The sequence below is a fragment of the Sphaerodactylus townsendi genome, linkage group LG17 (assembly GCF_021028975.2).
Source record: "Sphaerodactylus townsendi isolate TG3544 linkage group LG17, MPM_Stown_v2.3, whole genome shotgun sequence".
Classification (NCBI taxonomy): Eukaryota; Metazoa; Chordata; class Lepidosauria; order Squamata; family Sphaerodactylidae; genus Sphaerodactylus; species Sphaerodactylus townsendi.
Window position 1 is genome coordinate 25,046,817 of NC_059441.1, and position 16,633 is coordinate 25,063,449.

Consider the following 16,633-nt stretch of genomic DNA (forward strand, 5'->3'; position numbering starts at 1 on the left):
GCAGAAGTGAGCGGAAATGTAGCAATGGCTGCTGAAGTATACCAGCTCCTTTGGTTGGAATGAAACATGAGGCATGATTGGCAGGTCTGGAAAGTATTCAGCCAATAGGAGGGCTAGCTGAAAAGCCTGATGAAGGCGCTGTGCATTTCTTGTTCAGGCATTTGCCATGGACTGCTGACTCACCCACCCTCCTTTGGGGCAACATGGGATTACACCAGGTTCAAAGCGGGAATGTTGGGATCTCTTAGGATGGGCACTGTTAGCATTGGATATGGAGGACTGAGCGGCGTCTCTTTTTACAGAGTGTACAGAAGAAGAAGAGTTTGAATTTATACCCTACTTTTTGAAGGGCAATAGGTATATTTACAATATATAATCCTGTCAAGCAGAGTAACAAGCAGAATTGTGGATTTTGTGGCACGTTAAACAAGAATAGTTCTCTCTCAAAAGACCAGCCATTTCTCCTTAGAAGTTAATAAATGTAAAGAGAACTTAACTTTTAACAAAGGGCCTTTCCCCACTTTTCTGCTGCGTGCTACTCGGACCAAGTAGTGCGGGGTCCCGCGGCACTCCCCACTACAGGGGCGGCGACAACACAGCCACCCTGACGCTGACGCTCTCGCACCCCCTCAGCGCGCATCATTCCTAGCGCTCCTCAAAACGGCGCCTTTTGATGACCCCGCGCAGAGCGCAGGGTCGTGGGGAAGCCTGGGCGCGCGCCAGAAATGACGCATTCAGTGAGTAGCGTGCAGCGAAGATGGTAGAAGAAAAAGTGGGGAAAGGCCCCAAGATAGAAAAATAAACAGTATTTATATATCAACAAAGTATCACATACACATTCACGACTCATCGTTTGTTACAATTTTGGTTGTGATAGTAAGCTTATACAGTATCTTAGTCAAAGGCAATTTTATATAGCATTGGTTAGCAGTACACAGAGAACATCTTTCTCTCAGTCAGTCAGGGAGCCGAAGAACTACCAACAGTTTTTAACTGTCACCTTTAGAATGTTCGTGCAGATTTCCCGAATTCCCTGCTGCTTGAGCTGCTGCTGCATGCAAACAAGGCTGAAAATTCCAACATTTTTTCTCAACCTTAAGGAATCTCAAGGCAGCTTACACACTCCTTCCGTTCCTCTCCCCACAACAGACACCTTGTGCAGTAGGTGGGACTGAGAAAGTTTGGAGAGAACTGTGACATGACCGCACTTCCCACAACTAATGAGACATTGCAGGGAATCTTTGAGAAGGAATCTTTGTCTGGGGGCCTCTGGTAGTTCCTGACATACCCAGTGCCTCTGGACATCCTGAGAAAACTGAGTGGCAGAGATGGGGCTGGTATTCAACGTCACTTGGGCAAGTCACGGTTCTCTCCAAACTCTCTCAGTCCCAAGAGCGTACAGCCCAGGGGGACACATGGGGTCAAATGTCCCCGGGCAGTTGCCATTTAGTCACTTGGGGGGGGGGAATTGCCCCCACACCCCTCCTCCTTTCCCCTGAGTCCATACACTGACTTCAAGACCTGGTGCAAAAAAAGTTGTTTGGTCATAGTAAGGGAGGGTGGCCCCCCATATGGGGGGGGAAGACTTTGCACTGGGTTATATTTTTCCTAGATATGTTTCTGCTCAGCCCCACCTACCTCAAAGTGTCTGTTGTGGGGATAGGAGGGGAAGACGGTTGTAAGATGCTTTGAAACCCCTTAGGGTTGCAAAGCAGGGTATATATCCAAGCTCCTCCTCTTTCTGCTCCTCCCCCTCCTCCCCCAGACTCCACCCCAAATCTCCAGGGGGTGTCCCTACCTGGAGTTGGCAACTTTAGATTTAGTGGAACAAAAGTATGCTGAACCCATATTGAAACTATGTTGACATTCAGTGAGGTTTTGTGTGTGTGTTTTTTTGGTGGGGATGCCATTTCTTCAGCAATGTTGAATACTTGACTTTTTCATGTACGCAGCCCAATGAAACACAATTTTGAACCATCAATTCATCACTCTGTTTAATATCACAGCTGCCAGTTCTTTAGCTGGTTTGTTGGCTTTCAGTACAATTCAGGCCCCACCCAGAGGTCTAGGACATTGTAATGTATCGCCATAGTATTTGTGTGGATTCTAGCAGGGCTGCCTTCTGAATCTGATAGATGTTGATTTTGTCGATTTGAAGGTGTTTCAAGTGCTGCCGTAGCATTTCTGTAACGGTACCAAGGGTGCTGATTACCACCGGGACGACCTCAGTTGGTTTGTGCCACAGTCGCTGAATCTTGATGTTCAAATCATAGTATTTAGCGACCTTTAGTTATTTAGTTATTATTATTATTATTTTTAAATGGAAGCGTGCAGCCAGGAAAAGATGACGCTGCCATTTATATATTCCTCGCAAGAGACCGAAAGGAGACAGGATGGCCCCTTGCCAGTGTTTTGTGTTAACTTGAAGAGCAGAGGTGAGTTTTAATGCTTCAACATCATTCATGAAATATTGTGTAGATAATTTGTACTCAGAATAACATGCAAGCTCTCCAAAGAAGCATTAAAATAAATAGCTCCTTTAACTCTTTTGTACCTTGATCGTATCTTATTTTGATGAATCAATAAAAAGGGAGACGCAAGATTGATGGAGGACAGATCAGCAGGGCAATCGTGTACTTTATTACATATTTATGAGTCTGAAAGATCAAAGGATTTTTTTATGTGCGCAACTTGGCAAGCGCATCGTTGCCGTGTTCGGAAACGTTCCAAGTAACTTTAGCAGAAATACGGAAGGAGCTGGCAGCTTTCTCGTAGAGCTCTTTGGCAAGAACTTGAATGACGGGAGGAATTGAGGGGAAAAAAGATATTTCCAGTCTCAGTGTTCTGGATGTGTATATAAGTCTACAGTGCTTAAAACCAGAGAAATATTTTTCACCCCTCCGAATACTTGAATAATTTGGATATCAGTTGAACATGATATGCCCTTGTAGATGATCAGTTCTGGCTCTAGCTTTATATTTATATTTCAAACTGTAATCAAGCTAAGTTTCATTCTTAGTTGTCGTTCTTTTGTTTGTTTAATTGGTTTTGTAACGTCATGGTATGATTAAAAACAACAACAAATCCTTGGATAATATTATCTTTCTGAAGGGAATTGGAAATCTAGCAACTCAAAACTCCATCAGTCCCTTTGGCTGCAAGAGATGAGTGCAGATCTCATAGTTATTTATTGAAGCAAGCCTTTATTGGCATAGACAGCAGTACAACAATAATTAAAAATGGATTAAAAAGCATATACAATACAGGATATACATGTTAGGACGAAGGAAATCTACTGGCATTTAGTAATTTCCAGGAGAAAATCTGCCACTATCATACAGAGAGAAGGATCAGGTTTGTCCAACAAGTAGTGTAATCTAATTAAATCGGGGAGATCGGGTAAATGTAAAGGAGTAAGATTCACATACTTGGATCTGATTTCCTTGAATCTGAGACAGTGAAGTAATTGGTGGGCCAGAGATTCAACTGAACCATCGTTACATGGGCATAATCTTTTAGCCTTTTCTTGCTTATTAAATCTGCCATGTAACAAGGCAGAAGGCATAACATTAAACCTGGCGAGCATTATGGCTCTCCTTTGAACAGGGTTTATTAAGCAATACAGATAGTGTGCCAAGTGGCCCCGTTCAAATAGGAGAGAAAAATACAGGGGGGAGCATGTTTTCTTGGCTTAATAGTTATTTAGTGCCTGTTAATAAATGAAAACAATGTTGCAGAGTTTTTTTAATCTGTAATATCTCATGTGCCTGTTGGCTGTAAACTTATTCACTGGGATTATGAACACACCTCATTCATGTTCTTATTCCAATCGCTGACCAATTCTGTACTAGCCCTACATTGCTCTTCCTTAGTAAGTGTAACTATATTGGGGTGTTGTGTGGTTTATGGGCTGTATGGCTGTGTTCTAGTAGCATTTTCTCCTGATGTTTTGCCTGCATCTGTGGTGGGTGAAACGTCAGGAGAAATTGCCACTCGAACACGGCCATTCAGTCTGGAAACCACACAGCACCCCAGTGATTCCGGCTGTGAAAGTCTTTGACAATACATTGCATCTATATTTACATCATGTCCGAACTCTGTGCAGTCCTGCGCTGGCATTTGTTTTGAGGGGGGGGGGCTTCCCACAGTTCAGGGAAGCCCACTGGAGAGTGCATTGTGGTGCCGGAGCAGCATTGTCCCCACGTACCAAGGATTGGGCTGAAAACCAGTTTCTGCATTACATGTATATTATATGTGTGTTACACATAAATAATACATGCATGTTATTGTTAGGGATCAGCCTGGTCTGAATGGGAACCCCTGGGAGGAAGACTCCGATAGAGAAGAGGGGACCATGTTGGTTCTAGTTTCTCAAGCACTACCTGTACACCCAGAGAGTGAGCAGTCAGAAGTTCCTGCAGGACCTGGTTCACAGTCTCAGGCAGAGCATTCAGACTGGGATCCACAGCCAGGTCCAAGCTCTGAGATTCCCCAGTAAGAGCTTAGCTCTAAGACTCTTCAACCCCTTGATACGGAGCCAGAGGAGACCCTGACAGCTCCCTCCCTCACCCTCTGCCTCCAGAGCCCCAGGAGCAACGCAGGAAGAAGGTTTGATTGATATCCCCCCTTTCCCTCCTGTAGGAGACTCAAAGGGGCTTACAAACTCCTTTCCCTTTCCCCTCACAACAAACACCCTGTGAGGGAGGTGGGGCTGAGAGAGCTCAGAAGAACTGTGACTAGCCCAAGGTCACCCAGCTGGCATGTGTTGGAGTGTACAGGCTAATCTGAATTCCCCAGATAAGCCTCCACAGCTCAGGCGGCAGAGCGGGGAATCAAACCAGGTCCCTCCAGATTAGAGTACACCTGCTCTTAACCACTACGCCACTAGCACGTAAGAACATATAAGAACATAAGAACTAGCCTGCTGGATCAGACCAGAGTCCATCTAGTAGAAGGGGACTATGTGCTAGCTTACAGCAAAGGAGGGGCAGCAGCAGGTTAGCAGCTATGGGGCGAGATAGAGTAGATGCAGAGTCTTTTCAGGAGCCAGACTAGAGGAACCCAGCTGCAAGAGGTTATTGCACAAGAGGGAATGGGAGGCGGGCTATAAAAGAGAGGCTGTAGCTAAGCTAGCTTGTGGTAGCAACATTGTGTTTTAGTTTTCAGGTTACTATTTCTGTTCCTTGTCTTGTCTGTATTCCTTGCTCTGTGCACATTAAACATCTGAACCTTCTAAGACCTGTGTGGGAACGATCCTTGGTTCCTGAGGACCTGTCTGCAACAGTTATACATGTAAATGACATGCGTTTTCTGCAAATTACATCCACATTGCATGCAAAGGTCCAAACCCAAGAACTAAAGCTATTGTCAAAAATAGAAATGAAATAGGAACCATTTATTTATAGTGCATTTTCAGAGCGTTACTGAGAATCATGATGCACTTATTTTGCAGCATTTCTATATAAAATGTCTTCTTTATTTACTTTGCCATCTTTCAAAATAAATAGTCCCAAGGGGAGCTCATCAAAAAGTGAAGCAACTCATAACGGCAGTCGTTTTATTGAATGTTTTCGTTAGGTATTTCTTTAGGATATTTCTAGGGCGCCTTTTCAGAGTCCTGCTCATTCAAATCACCACAATCTAAAACAGTTAAAAAAAGACCGTTAAAGGTAAGCCAGTGGAGATAAGCGGCATAAAAGCTGTCCATAAAAAAGACCCAGAGCATTAAAAAGCTGATAAGATAATACAAGCTGATAATTAAAAGCCTGAATAAAAATATGTGTTTTGGCCTGGCGCCTACAAGAAAATAAAGTAGGTGCCAGGTAAGTCCTAGAGAAGGTTTTCCAAGGGGTCCTGTCTCTGGCAGCCCTCTGCCTCACCTCTGTGGGGAGGGTATAGTGAGCAGAACTTGAGAGGCAAGTCCTGACTGGAGGACAAAAGTCACAAAACACACAAAATTAGAAAAAATCATAAAAAAACACAAAATACAAAAATCATGAAGATTAAAGGAATACATGACCATAGAAGACACAGTAGGGAGCAGTAATGTGTGGGCATAAAGGTACTGACAAAAGAGAGAGGCTTCACTAGGGACGTGAAAGAAAAATGAAAGGCACAGTATACACCTCCTTGGGGAACAGGTTCCAAAGTTGGGTGGGAGCACACCTGTGGAGGCCCTGCTGCTATTCCTCAGCCACCTCACCTCTGAAGGTATCAAAATAGATGGTGGTCTGAGTAAACCCCGTAACTGTCCCTGAGTTCATAGAATCATAAAGTTGGAAGAGACCCCCAAGGGCCATCAAGTCCAACCCGCTGCCATGCAGGAACACACCATCAAGGCGCTCCTGACAGATGTCCATCCAGCCTCTCTTTCAAAACCTCCAAAGAAGTAGATTCCATCACACTCCAAGGCAGTGAATTCCACTGTCGAACAGCCCTTACTGTCGGGAAATTCTTCCTAATGTTTAGGTGGAATGACTCCATGCCCATGTCTCTGAGGCAGGAGAAAACAAGCTTGCTCCATCTTCAACATGACATCCTTTCAAATATTTAAACATGGCTATCATGTCATCCCTTAACCTTCTCTTGTCCAAACATACCCAGCTCTCTAACACAGACAGAATAATGCACTTTCAATCCACTTTCAGTACACTTTGCAGCTGGATTTTAGTGTGCGAAATAGCGAAATCCACTTGCAAACAACTGTGAAAGTGGATTGCATTATTCTGCATGTGCAAAAGTGCCCATAGTCTCTCCTCATAGGGCAGTGATGGCAAACCTTTTCGAGACCGAGTGCCCAAATTGCAATCCAAAACCCACTTATTTATCACAAAGTGCCAACACGGCAATTTAACCTGAATACTGAGGTTTTTGTTTAGAAAAAACAGTTGGCTCCGAGGCGTGCGTTACTTGGGAGTAAGCTTTGTGGTAGTCGGTGGCTCTGCTTTGAAGCAACTGTGCAACTCTTCCAACGGGTGAATCACGACCCTAGGAGGGTTTACTCAGAAGCAAGCCCCATTGCCAGCAACCGAGCTTACTTCCAGGTAAAGGATCACGCTTTAGTTCTTTGCATGAAAATCAGTGGGATTTAACAGCGCTTAACAGGGTTACCAACACTGCTTCCCCAAAATTAGGTCTTAGGTTTAATGCTAATAATCGAGCCCAGCAGGCCAGGCCAGCCTAGATGTGTGTGTGTGTGTGGGGGGGGGGGGCTCTGTTTGCGCGTGCCCACAGAGAGGGCTCTGAGTGCCACCTCTGGCACCTGTGCCATAGGTTCGCCATCACTGTCATAGGGCATGAATTCCAGAGCTTTTACCATTTTTGTTGCCCTCCTCTATACATGTTCCAGCTTGTCAATATCCTTTTTGAAGCGGACACAGGATTCCAGGTGAAGCTGGATCAATGCAGAATAGAGAGGTACTATTCCTTCCCTTGATCTAGACACTGTACTGCTATTGATTCAGCCCAGAATTGCATTGGTTTTCTCAGCTGCCGCATCACACTGCTGTAGGTTCAAAAACATACAGGAAAAGGTGCCCTTACTGCTGACGGTCTGTTCCGGATGATTCCAAACTAGCCGGCTTGCTCAGGATCACAATCCGAGATCTCTCCCCCGCCCCTGTACAGCTTCCCCTATCGTGACCAGGTCAGCGCCAGGAATTTTACGGAAAGTGCCACGCTTAAGGTTGGAATTAACCAGTGCTCGGCGGCGAGAACAAAAACGGTATAAATTATGTCTGATTGAACAAACACAACTCCACTGTTGAACAGCCACTCAATGAAGAGGGCAGGCAGAAGCAATGGAGCACGGTAATGTGTAATATTACTAGTCAATGGGCTGTGCGTTGCACCAGGTTCCCAAATGCTGGAGATGTCAGGGAGATAAATAGCAGGGTGTCCTCCTCAGAAATATGATTAATACCCTCCTCGGTCCACTGCTGAAGATGTAGTGGGTGCAGCTGGTTTGGACAGCAGTCGCAGAGAGGAAAAATCCAGGACAACTGCAGTGGAGCAGAGAGGGCAAACAAGAGGACGCGCACAGTCAAGTCGGGGAGCGTGCCAGGCCCCGAATGGGGGGAAAGTAGGGCAGAGCTGGTAAAAGGTCTCCTTCGGCAGCCGCATGAAGCCACGTTTGTGGGACTGACATGCATGCTTAGCTAAGGCCTGGGCACCTGATCTCCTCAGGAACAAACAAAAGAGAGGGGTTTGGAGTATGTCCCGGACACTTCTTTTTGAAAGGACCAAGTGGGAGGCTATGTGAAAAGACCTCCGTCTGAAACCCTGGAAGGCCACTCCAAGACTGAGTAGAGTCCAGTGGTGGCGAACCTTTGGCACTCCAGATGTCATGGACTATAATTCCCATCAGCCCCAATTGGCCATGCTGGCAGGGGCTGATGGGAATTGTAGTCCATGACATCTGGAGTGCCAAAGGTTCGCCACCAAGGGAGTAGACAATAGAAGAAGAAGAGTTTGGATTTATACCCCACTTTCTTCATCCGTAAGGACTCAAAGCAGCTGACAAACGTCCTCTCCCCACAACAGACACCTTGTGAGGTAGGTGGGGCTGAGAGAATCTGGAGAGAACTGTGACTAGCTCAAGGTCACCCAGCAGGCTTCACGTGGATGAAATGGGAAGAAGAAGAGTTTGGACTTATATCCCACTTTTCTCAACCGTAAGAGTCTCAAAGCAGCTTACAAACTCCTTTCCCTTCCTCTCCCCAAAAGAGACACCTTGTGAGGCAAGTGGAGCTGAGAGAGTTTGAGACAACTGTGACTAGTCCAGGGTCACCCAGAAGACTTCTTGTAAAGGGGTGGGGAAAGCAAACCTCGTTCATTAATTAGAGTCCGCCACTCAGGTGGAAAAGTGGGGAACCAATCCCAATTCTGCGGTGGTGCAGGGCACACCGGCCTAAGGACATGGGGATACCCATGTCCCTGGGTGCATGCCTTTCGGTAGGAAGCCTGGGGGGTGGGGCCCCATCCCCAAGCCTTGCCCTGAGTGGGGGGGTGCAGGGGGTGCCTGGAAAAGGAGTTGTTTCCGGGCGCCATTTCCCCCCATACGCCTCTGCAGTGGTGTACTCTTCTCTTAATCACTACAGCAGTGGCGTAGGAGGTTAAGAGCTCGTGTATCTAATCTGGAGGAACCGGGTTTGATTCCCAGCTCTGCCGCCTGAGCTGTGGAGGCTTATCTGGGGAATTCAGATTAGCCTGTGCACTCCCACACACACCAGCTGGGTGACCTTGGGCTAGTCACAGCTTCTCGGAGCTCTCTCAGCCCCACCTACCTCACAGGGTGTTTGTTGTGAGGGGGGAAGGGCAAGGAGATTGTAAGCCCCTTTGAGTCTCCTGCAGGAGAGAAAGGGGGGATATAAATCCAAACTCTTCTTTCTCTTCTTCTTCTACACTGGTCTTGATTGTCTTATGGACTGACTGTGTATAAGGCAGCTACATGCATTCACTGTGAGACACACAGACGCAGAAGAAAAGATGCTCCAAAAGTCAATGGTTCGACTCACAGCATGTTTGTCAGTCATGGACAAGGAACTGATCTTTGACTGACTGTGGTGATCTGTTTGTAGTTGCTCCACCGTGTTCCTTCCCAACACAGCAAGTGGTTTGTCATGCATAATGCGTTGTGCCACTGCTACACACGCAATCAATTTGTGATTGGTCAAAGCAGCCACAAAGAGAGCAGTTCAGTCACAAATCAATGCTTTAAAAATATTATAGTCCAGTGTTTGGATAAGTAATCCTTTACCATGTTGTTAGTTGTTAGCATGTTGGACTGGCAGACTTTTCATAGATGTGCAGTTTGAAGAAGAAGAAGAAGAAGAAGAAGAAGAAGAAGAAGAAGAAGAAGAAGAAGAAGAAGAAGAGTTGGATTTATATCCCCCCTTTCTCTCCTATAGGAGACTCAAAGGGGCTGACAATCTCCTTACCCTTCCCCCCTCACAACAAACACCCTGTGAGGTAGGTGGGGCTGAGAGAGCTCCAAGAAGCTGTGACTAGCCCAAGGTCACCCAGCTGATGTGTGTGGGAGTGTACAGGCTAATCTGAATTCCCCAGATAAGCCTCCACAGCTCAAATGGCAGAGTGGGGAATCAAACCCGGTCCCTCCAGATTAGAGTACACCTGCTCTTAACCACTATGTCACTCTTAACCCCCTTCACAAACCTCTTTTGGCAGTTTGGTGTCAAATTGAACCGACTCAGTGATTGGCTGACATTTGATCGTAACAGTAGAACAAGATAACCGTGACTGTTAAACATAAAATCTTTGACATCTCAAGGCAGAAATTGCTTTCTTTTCTAATATTTTTAATTTTAAGTTTTAATTCCATATCTTACAAAGATATCTATACAATTGCAGTACAAATTAGCAAGGTCAACAATAATTTAAAGAAACTACCAATGTTAAAATCACTCTGTCAAGTGTCTAGCCCAGGGGTCTTCAAACAATGGCCCCCCCAGATGTTCATGAACTACAATTCCCATCAGCCCTGCAACTTGGCCATGCTGGCAGGGGCTGATGGGAATTGTAGTCCATGAACATCTGGAGGGTCATAGTTTGAAGACCCCTGGTCTAGCCCTTAGGATAATCATAAAAATAACATCAGCAAACCACCTAAAAGTTGTCAGGAATCTCAACTCTTCAGATATATAGAAAAATATGTTTTTGTAAATCAGCTAAAAAGGGAGATGTACTCAAACAACCTCAGGAGACACCCCCCCCCCAAAAAAAAAGGATGCTGCAAGAAAACCAGGGAAAACCTGCAGGAAAAATTAGCGAGGGGTTAGTAGTGAGCTGAGAAAATGCTGCCGATGAGAAAGTTCAGGAAAAGCAGAGAGGCATGGGAAACGACTTTAAAAAACCACACTGACAAAAAACCTTTCAACTAAATAATCATTTTAAAACAGCACTCATTTAAACGTTTTGAGGCTGCAAATAAAACGTTTCGGGAACCAAAAGGGGTAAGAACAATGTGGAACTTTTTGGAGGAGACGTTTCATTTGCTGCCTGCAAATGTTTTAAGGTGTCTGTGGGGGAAAGGCCAATATATACAAAGTGCTTGGAAGCAGAATTGCCAGCTGTGATGCTTCAAGCCCTCAGACTCCTCTTTTGGGGCTCCTTCTGCAAGCCTCCACGTGACAGGTCAAAACTTCTGGTCCACTGGCTAGCTCATTTCCATGCGATTGTTGTGTGTGATCCAACTCTTCCAAATCCCATGGTTGTGGATACAGGTATCCAGGGGCAGAGCGAGGGGGAACTGTGCCCAGGGCATGCACGCGCCCTCCACTCTTGCCATGGCACTGCCTGCCCCCACTCCAGAATGCTCCCGGAACGCCCCCGCCACTCCCCCTCCATGGCCCAGCCATGCCCCCACTGTGGTGCTCCCAGGGCGTCATGCCCCCCTGTCCCATTGGCGCTACGCCACTGCAGGTATCATACATTAGACTTCCCAATGATGTTGAGAGGCACTGTCTATTAGCTTTCCCATGGAAGTACAGTTACATTTATCCCTTAGAATTCCCGCCATAAAAACCCCTCCCTGTTTCTCATGGAATGTGAGAATGATACAACTGAAAGGAGGATGTTTGGGAGTCGAGCATCTCAACGACAGCGCAGTGATAAGTGTCCAGCCACCTGCTGCCTCCCCCACGGGGACGGCGCCTGCGTTGCCTCTAGTCTAGCTATAGTTGCAAGCATCAAAGGAAAACGAAAGAGTAGGAAAGATCCATTAACATATTAAAGGTGAAGACACTTCGCCCCTCCCCACAGGCAGGTGTGAGTCCTTCAACCTTGCTCCAGTCATTGATGTCAGGCTCCCTCCTGCCACCTAACAAGGCAAAGGGTGAAAGCACATACGTGTGTGTGTATGCACTCTCACATATATATTCACATATAGATTTGTGCATGCATACCCGCACCATCAGGCTGCTCAGAATTTCTGTAGGTCTTTCAGGCTCGCACAGTATTGGATACGGCTGCCATTTGCAACTGGACTGTCCAGGCCACACCAGAAAACCCGATTGCCTTACAGCAGGGAGGGCAGGAGCCATAACTGACATCCCCACACTTTCCAATGAAGTGTGGTTGCAGCCCCCCTAAGTCTGTCTAGAGCAGGGGTCAGCAACCTTTACCACCCAAAGAGCCATTTGGACCCATTTTCCACAGCCCCGAAGATCTATGGAGCCGCCTCCGGTTCGGCCCCTCCACTCACCTTTCCTTGCAGAGCTGGGAGGCGGAGGCGGCAGGCAGGGAAACCCTCTCTGCCTGATGGGGCAGGCAGTCGCCTGCACTGTGGGGCACAGGGGGGATGGCGTCTGTGGCCTGCCCAGTGTCACTGCCTCTTGCTCTGAGGGAGGCAGTGGTGCTGGGCAGGAAAAACCCCTCTGCTCCACAGAGCAGGCAGCTCCGTGGAGCGGAGGGGGGATGGCAACCACGGCCTGCCTGGTGTCGCCACCTCTCACACTGCGGGAGGCGGCGGTGCCAGGCAGGGAAATCCCCTCTGCCCGATGGAGCAGGCAACTGGGGCAGAGGGGGGATGATGGCTGCACGGATAGCAGAGGGGGGATGGCGGCTGCTCTGGAGGGACACGGCCATGCTACCCTCTGACCTCCTGGGTTCGGAGCGTAGCATGGGCATGTCTCTACAGCCCTCCAGAGCAGCGCTGGAAGGAGAGGTGAGTGGAGGGGATGCGAAAAGAGGCACCCTCACACATGGAGCCGCCTCTGGTTCGGCCCCTTGACTCACCTTTCCTTCCACTGCTCTGGAGGGCTGGAGGGACACGCCCACGCTACCCTCTGACCTCCAGGCCATGTGGAGCCGCAGTATAAGGCTGAAAGAGCCACATGCGGCTCCAGAGCTGCAGGTTGCAGACCCCTGGTCTATTGGAACAGCATGGAATGTCCAAGGAGGTCTGCGATTTCATTCATTTGAGAAATGGCTGGTTTACAGGCCATCTCTAAACAGTTTCTTTAATCCAAACATCTTCCCAGCCAAGTCAAAATAGGATCCTTGAATCTAAGCCAGTCCAGTCCCTTTGCTTCATTCAGTGAGATGCCTTGAGGGAGAATCTGCAAAGCCACTAAACTGGAGGATTTGGGGTTATAATAACGAGTTGTTCCCTTCCTATATGATTTTCTCATGCTGTAAGCCCGCCCCCCCCCCCCCCCACTAGTAATGGGTGAAATCTGGTTCTGAATTTCTAGATGTATCAAGCCAACATATAAACTAAAGGAATGGGCCATTTGAAGATGCTGTACCCAACCCAGAAAACTGGTGATTTTTGAGAATCAAAATAAATGGTCTCCCAAATTTGGCTGTTCACCGTGCAGTCTCTTTCGTAGATATTGCTTTTTTCAATATGCCTGCTGGAACAAGGGCACGGGGCCTGTTCACATATATATGGGCATAGCTTCATTCCCGATAGAGCTCATGAAAGAACCTTCTCTTCCATCAGATCACTGATCTGTCAAGGAAATCATTTTCTGCTGTTCTCTAGAATCTCCAATACAGGTCTTTCACATCCCCTGGTGCTAGATCTTTTTAACTGGAGATGTCTGGGATTGACCATTCATATACAAAACAGATATTCCACCACTGAGCCATGTTTTCTTGAGTGGATCAATTCACAGATTCATCTGCCGATAGTTTAATCCAAGGAAATAAAGTAATCTCCCTGTGCCTTTGAGACTACCTAGACCAGGGGTAGGGAACCTGCGGCTCTCCAGATGTTCAGGAACTACAATTCCCATCAGCCTCTGTCAGCATGGCCAATTGGCCATGCTGGTAGGGGCTGATGGGAATTGTAGTTCCTGAACATCTGGAGAGCCGCAGGTTCCCTACTCCTGACCTAGACCTATGAACTTTGCATCTTAAACAATGCTCACCTACAAAATGTAGTTCACATGGGTCCCTTAAGAACATAAGAACAAGCCAGCTGGATCAGCCCAGAGTCCATCTAGTCCAGCACTCTGCTACCCGCAGTGGCCCACCAGGTGCTTTTGGGAGCTCATCTGCAGGAGGTGAAAGCAATGGCCTTCTGCAGCTGTTGCTCCCGATCACCTGGACTGTTAAGGCATTTGCAATCTCAGATCAAAGAGGATCAAGATTGGTAGCCATAAATCGACTTCTCCTCATCAATCTGTCCAAGCCCCTTTTAAAGCTATCCAGGTGAGTGGCCATCACCACCTCCTGTGGCAGCATATTCCAAACACCAATCACACGTTGCGTGAAGAAGTGTTTCCTTTTATTAGTCCTAATTCTTCCCCCAAGCATTTTCCCTTCCGCACATGCAGAATAATGCACTTTCAATCCACTTTCATGATTGTTTGCAAGTAGATTTTGCTATTCTGCACAGTAAAAACCAGCTTCAAAGTGCATTGAAATGCAGCAGGGTTTTTCCAAATTGTAAATAATTCCCTAGGGATATTTGTGGGTAGCAATTTGTGGGTTCCCTGGCGCCCATTTGCTTCCTCCCCAAAGTATTTTTTCCCCCAATGCAAACATCCAATCCCGGCTTTCCTCTCATTTCATTGGAGCAAGAAATGCTTTCGAAGATCCCAGGAGACATCATCTTTTGAAAACCGCCATTCAGAAACAACTGTCTCTGTCACAGAAGGCCGCTTGGCATGGAACCACCCAATATTTTGAGGATGGCCCCACCCCTGACAGCCATGTTGTGATTGGTCTTCTGGCATGGCAGTCATTGTGTTGTGGTCTCAACATTCCAAAAGGGTCTACAGGTTCAGCGAGGATGGGAATCCTTGCTCCAGTTTGAATCTATGCAGACTGGTAAAAAACAACGGCAGTACAAACCACATTAGTTACTAGGGAATGTGGCACCTTATCTTCATAAATATATGTATCATTGGTTAGCTGGCCCATGGCTCTATGTTTCCAAGTCATGTTTGTCAAAGTAGTAGGGATGCAGATTGAAGGTATATGTAGAAAAGATTTGGTGACTGGGTAGGAAAGGGTATTTAACTCTCTGTCTGCTTATCGTCTTCTGGCAAATGCTCTTTCCCTTGGGATTATTCCCCTCCACTCCAAGTAAGCAAGTCCAGTTACTTTCAGCATCTGGCTTGGGAGAAAAAGAAATGAAAGCAACAGTGGTGGGATCCAAAAATTTTAGTAACAGGTTCCTATGGTGGTGGGATTCAAACTGTGGTGTAGCGCCAATGGGGCTGGGCGGGGCACGATGGGGGTGTGGCCGGGCATTCCAGGGGCGGGGCATTCGTGGACGGGGCTGTGGCAAGGACGCAGCCGCTGCGCCAGTCCTTGGGCGGGAAACGAATGCACGCAGGCGCAGGCTGCCACGCATGCCGGTGCACCTCCTGCTAGACAGCTTCAAGTTCTGCGCGCTACTGCTGAGAGAAGGGGCGTAACTAAGGCAAAAATCACGTGGCAAAATCACCCATTAGTAACCCCCTCTCGGCACACACAAATAATTAGTAACCTACTCTCGGGAACCTGTGAGAACCTGCTGGATCCCACCTCTGGAAAGCAACCCAAGGGACATTTTCAGAAGAGAAATGGTGAGTTGTGAACCAGCGAGATGCAGGAATAAAAGTGAAAGACTCTGCCATGGATATTCGCTGGGTGACCTTGGGCCAGGCAAACTCTTTCAGCTTAAGCCAACTTTGCAGGGACGCTGTGAAGATGAAATGGAGGTGGTGAGAATGGTTTGGATTCCCCATTAGGGAGCAAAATAGGCAATAAATATCCAAATAAGAATAGAAGAGGAGGAGTAGTTTGGATTTATACCCCACCTTTCTTTCCCGTAAGGAGAGTCAAGGTGGCTTACAAACTCCTTTCCCTTCCTCTCCCCACAACAGACACCTTGTGAGGTAGGTGGGGCTGAGAGAGTTCAGAGGGAACTGTGACTAGCCCAAGGTCACCCAGCAGGAATGTAGGAGTGTGGAAATACATCTGGTTCACCAGATAAGCCTCTGCCACTCAGGTGGAGGAGTGGGGAATCAAAACCAGTTCTCCAGATTAGAATCCACCTGCTCTTAACCACTACACTGCAGAAAATATGAAATATTCCCCATGTGCAGCTACCAGCCCTTGCTTCAAAACCTCGCTCAGACCCTGCATGATTGTCTTCATGATGGCAGTTACGATAAAGTTGTCGCACAGAACGGAGTTCAATCTAGCATTACCAAGCTGTCAAGGTGGTTAGTTGCTGCTGCCCCGAGGCAAACTGTTATGATAAAACTGACCCTCAAAACTTCCGGGGGATTTTCATTGATCCAAAAGACACCCGCATTAAAATGCAAGATTTCCAGTGATGAATAACCGCCAGTTTAGTATTCTGCCTCGTCGCCGCTTGTCAAAACCCCAGGAATATAAGATTAACATAAGAAGATATTATATATTATAAGGCTGACATGAAAAGCAGCAAGGTATTGATTTGACCTCTGGAAACGTGGGATGCCATTAACAAAAGAAGCATGTAGATACCGGTAAACAGGGGCGCAGCAGCCAAGATCTTCCTGGCGCCCGTCCCTCCAAGAATCAGAGCCGTTTACCCCGCTGTGCTTTACGCTTTCGCTCTGATTTGTTACAAGGAATGATCAGTCCTTAGCACTGCTGGTAAAACCTATGCCTTTCACTTAAAATAAGCTTG